At 44.3% G+C, this 8016-nt stretch overlaps 1 pseudogene; it reads right to left on the bottom strand.

The window, feature by feature from the left end:
- Nucleotides 1–7578: 7578 nt before the first annotated feature.
- Nucleotides 7579–7676, bottom strand: LOC120113202 (annotated as a pseudogene).
- Nucleotides 7677–8016: the final 340 nt, after the last annotated feature.

Raw genomic sequence — 8016 nt, 5'->3', positions numbered from 1 at the left:
TATTTTATTATTTTATTTTTGGGTTTATTTGCATTTTAGGGTTTATTTGTGTATTTTGGATTTATTGGGAATTATTTTGTGTAAGGGGGTTTTATTTTAATTGTTCTTATTTGGGCCCTATTTATAGGGGACTTTTATGTTGATTAGGGTTAATGAAGAATTAAGCATTTTCTTTCCCACGTTTTCCACTTCTTTCTTTCCCCTTCTCGTTCTTCCTCTCCTCTTCTCTTCCTTTTCTCTGTCGTTTCCCTCCCTTCCTCTCCTCTTGTTCTTCCTCCCTATTCTCTGTTCACTATTTCAGAAATCAACTTATCAGCACTGCAGCCATTCCACCTCCTGGTTCGTCATCAACTTGGTATCAGAGCCGTACGCCTTGCTCTGCCAAAGCGTGAATCTCTGGTTCCAGCAGTCGGAAACAAGGCAAAACAGGGCCTACGTCGACTCCCCTCCACCAACAATCGGAGCAGGCACCACCCTCTCCAACAGATAGCCCCGTTCTTTATTAAAAAAAAAAAACCAGAATGTCAGGGTACTGTTCGTCTTCCCCGTCCGTCCGCTGTTGCTGTCGTCGTCGCGGCTCTTCCGTTTTACACCATTCGAGCCAGCACCCGACGCCACCACCACCTGCGGCCACCGCCACCGGTGTATGGCCGAGCATCGCCGGATCCCCGGATTCCAATTGGCGCACGAACTTTACCGGTACCTCGACCACGGACACCGGAGCGTGTCGACGGGCCACGAGTGACTCCCGCTGTCGGAAAGAAGAAGAGCGTCGCCGCTTTATTTTCAACCCTGTCCCTCGGCACTGTCGACGCACCCGCCGACCGCTGCACACAAGGGAATTCCGGTAGCCACCACGCTCGGCCGCCGCTTGTCACCGCCGACTACGGAGCTGCGGAGCTGCGGCAGCGGACTCCGTCGCCGCTCCGTTCGGCCGTTCCGCCACTGCCGCCGAAGCGCCCGGATCATCCTCCCGAATCGCTCGGGAGGTTGAAGAAGAAATCAGGTAACAGGCAAGTCCTAAACCTGTTACCCACAACCCGGTAACCCGGGTCCAACAAGTATACAAAAAAAAAATTGTTTGCACGTGATCTGCACGTGCTGGGCTTCACAGTTATCGGAGCAGATTTCATCCGAAGCCCGAACCCGATAATCCGAACCCGTTAAGGTTCAAAAAAAAAAACCTGCTTACCTCTAGGGTTTCGCCGCTGTCGCTACCGCCGCCGCCTCCGCCGTGCCGCCGAGCATCCACCGAGCTCCGCTCGCCGCTGTTGCCACCGCCGCCGCATCCGCAGCTCCATCACCGCCTCCACCTTCGTCCACAGCTCCGCCGTGCCACTGTCACCGCTCCGCTGCGCCACTGTCACCGCTCCACCTTCCCCTTCTCCAAGCACACCATCCCTCCGCGCCGCCCGAGTCCGCCCGCCGCATCCGCCGGAGGTTCCGAGCCCGAGCCGCCTCCCGTCGCCGCCGAGACCTCCACCGCTTCCGCCGGTGCCACCCCGCCCTAAGCTCCCGCCGAGCCGCACCGTCTGCGCCTCCGCGACCGCCTTCACGGACGTCTCAGTCGACGCCGTCGCCTGCTGCACTCCGCCTCGTCTTCTTCAGCGCCTACCGCCGGTCCTCCTTCCGCCGAGCCACACCACCACGCCTCCACCCTTCAAACACCACGCCTCCACCCCTCAAACACCACGCCTCCTGAGACCCGCTTTCCCCCTCCCATCGGTCTCAACTGTCAAACCCCCCCCCCCCCCTCGTTTCTCTTCCAACCAAACACCAGACCCCGACCCGTCCTTCTTTCCTTTCGGGCCCAGCAAACACACGGCCCACCCGCCCCACCATTTCATCCACGGGCCCATCAAGCCCATCAGGCCGCGCCACCTTCTGCACAGCCACCTGCACTTATTTACTTCACAGGCCCAAACCAGCAGTCCCTCACTACAGAGGCCTGCTCCCACCTCACAAACGCAGCAGGTTCACTTCTCTCCTCCATTTTTCAAGCCCAGCAGACTCGCAAAGGCACTGTGAAAAGATCCAAGTAGAAGCCAATTGAAAGGGTCCATCAGCTGCAACCGCGCACCGATCATCGCCTCAGTCCACGAGTATACGATTCTGATTGACTGCATCCGCTACAGGTAACAGGTTCTTCTTTTTTTTGGGCTTGTTTATCTAATTATATTCTAGTTCTCTTGCATGACAGTTCTATTTTGAAACTTATTTTCTTGTCAAACTACAAAACCTAGAACACTCATCACCACACCCATGCTACCCACCATTTAAATCTAAATATTAAATTAGCACACCTTAGCGGCAGAACAGTTCTCAACATCCATAGATCAGGTAAGCAGGTAATCGATCAATTGGCCAGGTAAGCAGGTGGAAGGCTCCCCTTACTCAGAGAGTAAGGTCCTAATTAAGTAACCACCTTTAACGCTTTCCTAGACACCAATTAGATCAATTTATCAAATATGGCTAGCTCAATGTATCGTTCACTCTCGACTGATTGAGGAGGTTTTAGGTCTCAAATAGGATTTTCATCTCATGTAAATATGAAACTCTTTTCATATGTTATGCGTTTACATCTTATGTAAATGTCATATTATTTAGGTTTACATCCTATGTGAATTTGAAATCCTTTCATATGTTATGTGTTTACATCTTATGTAAATGGCATATTAGTTTAGGTTTACATCTTATGTAAATGTCCTAACCTATTTGGATTTTTATTCACATCTCATGTAAAAATTGCTTAACATATATATACATCTCATGTAAAAATTGCTTAACATATATAAACATCTCATGCATATATTAATTTTCTTTTAAGCACAATCCTAAACAAAATTATCCTTTAATAAACATGATTCTATGATTTGATCATATCTTATGCATATCATGCAAATATCAATTTCCTTTTAAGCTTAGGCATAAATAGAAATTTATCTTTCATGATCATGAATCTTTGATTGAATCTTATCACATACTTCTTATGTAATTTTAGATCTGGAAATTTTAATTAAATATACTATCAACTGAAATTCTGATCATGCAAAATATGATTTTAATTATTGCAATCTCATTGTAATTAAAATTAATTATGCAAGATCTAAATTTTTCAAACAAAAATCTGCATGCTGAAATCTGAAATTTCAGCATGCAGAAATTTCAGTAAGCATATGAGAAAATTTCAGATCAAATTAAATCCTAATCAAGCCAATCAATTTTAATCTAAATTCCATAAACGCGGCTCTGATACCACTGTTGGGATACCCACATGCGTTGTGATGATCGCAGCGGAAAGACACGTGTGGGGGCGTTCATCTCATGAACGTTCTAGGGAACGTAGATTTCAAAAATTTTCTAGAGTTCTCTAACTCTGTTTTATGAAATCTAAAGAAAAGATTAAAATTAAAAGACATGATTAATTTCAAATCTACTACAATTCCTAATTGTATAGAATTTATAAAGATCTAATATTTACCTTTGAGCGGGTAGAACTTCACCGCTATCTGATGATCGTAGGATTTCTGATTCTCTTGAAGCCGCACAAGCGTCCGGCCTCTACAAGTATCCACATGAGGTACAGATCGTTCCAAGATCTCACCGGGGTGCTAGCTCTCTTGCAGAGATCATCTTTGATGGCTGAATTCCTCTCTCTTTAATCAACTTCTTGATTACTTTGAGAGGAAGAAGAAGGAAGACGACGAATGTCGAAGGGGAGGAAGAAGAAGACGACGGCTCTTCTTCTTTCTCTCTTGCTCACGCCAAAGGGAAGAAGGAGGGAGAGGGTGGCGGCTGATTGAAGGCTCTAATTCATTATGCATCACGCGTGGTTCCTTTAAATGGGCATCTCATGCCTACACAAATAAGGAATAATTTCATCAACAATCAATCCTTGATTCATCCCTCCAAAATCAGCAACACCTCTTACTTAACTCTATCACAACCCTTACTTAAAAGTGATTGGAGAGAATACAAGAGATGTGCTCGTGCCATGTGGCAATCCGCGTGAAAGAGGAGGAACATCCGGCCCTCCATGTGGCATGGGATCAAACTAGGAAAGGAGAGGCGTCCGCCCCTCCTTTCTTCATGCGTGTGAGAAGGAGGAGGGGCGGACGCCCCTCCTTCTTTCCTTCTTTGTTCCACACGGCATGAAGGAAGATCCCTTCCTGATTTTTCATGCATTTATTTCCTAATCTAATTAGAAATTACATGGTCCCACTTGGCCAATTGAATTCTAATCTAATTAGAACCCAATGTGTCCTCCAAATTGATTTATATGAATCCTAATCCAAGTAGGACTTGAATTGGACTTCGTGAATCAAGTTCCTTATCTAATAAGAAGTTCTAATTAATTAGGCCTTCCCATCCTTATCCAATAAGGTTAAGCCTAATTTAATTAGGTCCAATTAAATCAATTAAATTGCAATCTAATTGTAAATCCTTCTTCTTTAACTCACTAACTTTTAGCGGGTTAAACCAATTGTCAATCAAATTGACAATCAATTTTAATTGCGAATCTAAACCGCAATCCAACCGTCGGAACGATCAAAACCTCTAATGTGTGTGACCCCTGATGAGAGCACAAAAGTGCGATCTACACATTACTTAAATTAGCATTATTGCTAACAAATAATGATAACAGTGCTGCATTAATATTTTATTTTTGTTGGGTGCAGGTGATCGTAAATCAAAGTTAAAATGCGCATTGGGTCCAAAAGATGCATCACCGTAGGTGACCAGTCAACCGCATGGTTCAACCCCAGTTGCACATTAGAAGGAGTCTAAGTTCAGCAAGACAGTTCACTGCAATTAATTCTCAGCATCTCGTGCATCCCAGCTTCTTCTGCATCTTAAGCCCAGGTGCCAACATTCCAATTCTTCCGTATGCAATCTCCCGCACCCACAGCTCTCCCAGCCGAGTTGTTTTTCCTCTGTTTCTTTCCAAAACGAAGCATCCGGGTCTACGTTCACAGCACCTCCCAGCCTTCTCCCGTGATCAGCTCGCTTCCGCTCATCCATGAGTCCAAAGCCACGCGTCCCAGCTCCCAAGCATCCCGTGTCCGTGCGATTCTCAGCTTCCTTCACACGTCCGCATGCAGCTCTTCTCGGATCTCCTTCCTCCCCATGTCATCCCGGTTCACAGCGCCTCCCAGCTTCAGTGATCTCAGCGTTGGATGATCCAGTCGTCCGCAAGCCGGCTCCATCTCCACATTCTTCCGCTGTTAGCTCCCTCCCGCGAAGCATCACCTCATCCCAGCATCCTGCGAAGCATCTCCGCGTCCGATTCTTCTGGATCCTTCTCCCCACCGGCGTGTCATCCTTCCATTCGAGAGCATCCCCATCTGTTGGCATCCGCGGCTTCCGAGTTCAGACATTCCCCGCGTCCGTGATCTCAGCGTCCCAGCTCCCAGCTCTTCCGTTCGCCAGCATTCATCATCTCCTCCCAGCGATTTTCCAGCAAAGATCTGACTTCATCCCAGCATCCAATGCGTCTCAGCCTTCCGAGTTCGCATCCCAGAGCCTCCAGCCGTCCGCGTGTTGATCTCCAAAGCCCAACCATCCCGTGATTTCAGCATCGGCGACCAAGCTTCCGCGCGAGCATCTCCGCATTCCAGCCGTCCGCTTCAATCGCGTCCGCGTGCAAACTCCATCCGTCCACGTTCCACCTCCCAGCGACGGATCCTTGCCGCGTCTGCAAGCCAACCGTCCGTGATGATCTCGTGCATCAGATCTCCTAGCATCCCGCGAAAAGTTTCCGCGTCCGATTCTTCCGCATTCACAGCCTCATCCGGTCATCTCCACCGCGTGCGAAGAAGTGATCGAAGGCCAGCTTGACACCTCTCTCGGTTGGGGGGAGAGTTGTTATATATATCCCCCATTCGGTGAACCAGGAGGGTCAGTCCCCATTCAAAGAAAAAAACAGAGAGAGGAAACAGGGGAGGCCCTGTTTCCGAAAAAAAAAGAGAAAAAAAAAGGAAAGAAAATGAAAGGGGGATTAATGTGTGAAATGGAAGGCTAAAGTCCTAGGGAGGGTGATGGAGGAACCTTTGATGTATTGCTCTTTGAAGTAAACTCTAAACTTTTGCTTTCAATGATTTATATTTATTGACATGTTCTTGATCCATGCGTAGTTATTTCGTAGATAGATCTTTAATGGATTATGATTATTGATATATGGATTGCTTTAGTATTTGATTCGTCGTAGACGTAGAAAGCACGATGAATGCTTAGAAATTGAGTTCATATGTTCATGAAACATATACCATGATTAGATCTATCCTACATTTAATCTTTAATCAAGAACCATAGAGTTTATTCATTGGATGCAACATCATCAAGGAGGATTCCAGATCCCTACCATCTTTATTTCATAGAACTTTGTTTATTGATATATTATTTTCTGCTTTTAATTTCTGAAAATTAAAACATCATTTTAATCCATAAATTTATTGAATTAATTAATCTGAAATTATACGAAGTAATCTCATACATATTTCGTTCCCTGAGGATTCGACCTCGGACTCCCGAGATTTTACTACTTGTACGATTCTCCTGCACTTGGGAGAACAATTTTATTTTTGCATCAAGTTTTTGGCGCCGTTGCCGGAGAACGGCTGATTTATTAGTATAATTTTAGATTTAATTAGTATTTTAGTAGTTAATCTTTTTCTTTCGAAAAAAAAAAATCTTTATTGCTGTTTTTTTAATTCCCTGCACAGTCTGCATCAAACTCTGATATCTGAGTAATCCACCGTCTGATTGCACTCAAATTTTGTAGGCTGCTGTAGGACACATTTTTCTTTCATCTGAACGGTCTGATTGATATTCTGATACTTTTACGACCATTAAAGTAATATAAACTTTGCTGCTGTCTGCTTTGAATTTTCTGTGTTTAATTTTTTTGTTTAGAATCAGAATTTTATTATCATCATATCTCATTAACCCTTGTTGCTACTTGAAAATTGATAAGAACTTTAAGAAAAGATCAAGGGTAATCATTAAAAAAAAAAAACAAAAAAAAACAAACAAATAAATAAACTCTGAAATTTTGTATGCTAGGTTGGAATAGGGACAACACTGGACGTCTGAGTCGACAACCTTTTGACAATTCCTTAGATCACATTATTGAAACTTTTTCGCAAAATCTCAGATCTGGTGAGATGGCTGATGATGTAGGAAGTCACCATGGTAATGAAGGTAGACCCCCAGTTATGACACTTCGACAATACTTACATCCCACTAGGACTAGTCAACCTTCATGCATGATTATTCCTGAAAATGTAGGACACTTTGAAATCAAACCAGGAGTAATTCAATTGCTGCCAAAGTATCATGGAATGGAATCCGAGAACCCTTATCTTCATCTTAAGGATTTTGAGAAAATTAGTATCACATTTAGAGTGCCAAATGTATCGGAAGATGTCCTTAAATTAACCTTGTTTCCTTTTTCCTTGAAGGATAAAGCCAAAACATGGCTGAACTCCTTGAGACCAAAATCGTTAGGAACATGGCATGATATGCAAAGAGAATTCTTGAAAAAAATTCTTTTCCGCACAAAGGACTAACTTTTTGAAAAGGCACATTAGTAATTTCCAGCAAAAAGACCATGAAACATTTTATGAATGCTGGGAGAGATTTAAAGATTTGCTTCTCTCTTGTCCTCATCATGGGTTTGAAACATGGAGAACCATTAGTTTCTTTTACGAAGGGTTGTCCCCACAGTTGAAACAATTTATAGAGACTATGTGCAATGGTCTATTTCTGGAAAAGCAATCCGATGAGGCATGGGACTATTTAGACTCTCTCGCAGAGACTGCACAATTATGGGATACAGGGGATAGAGTGAATAAACCTTTGCCTAAGACTACTAGCATTCCACACGGGGGCCTTTACAACCTTAATACTCAGGATGATATTCAAGCTAAAATGGCAGCCCTTACTAGGAAGGTAGAGGAAATTGAACTTAGAAGGACTGAACCCGTCAAGACCGTAGAGCATAACAACGAGTGTTGT

Source organism: Phoenix dactylifera, chromosome 14 (assembly GCF_009389715.1).
Source record: "Phoenix dactylifera cultivar Barhee BC4 chromosome 14, palm_55x_up_171113_PBpolish2nd_filt_p, whole genome shotgun sequence".
Classification (NCBI taxonomy): Eukaryota; Viridiplantae; Streptophyta; class Magnoliopsida; order Arecales; family Arecaceae; genus Phoenix; species Phoenix dactylifera.
Note: the sequence above shows the minus strand (reverse complement) of the source record. Positions and strands in the feature narration are given on the sequence as shown.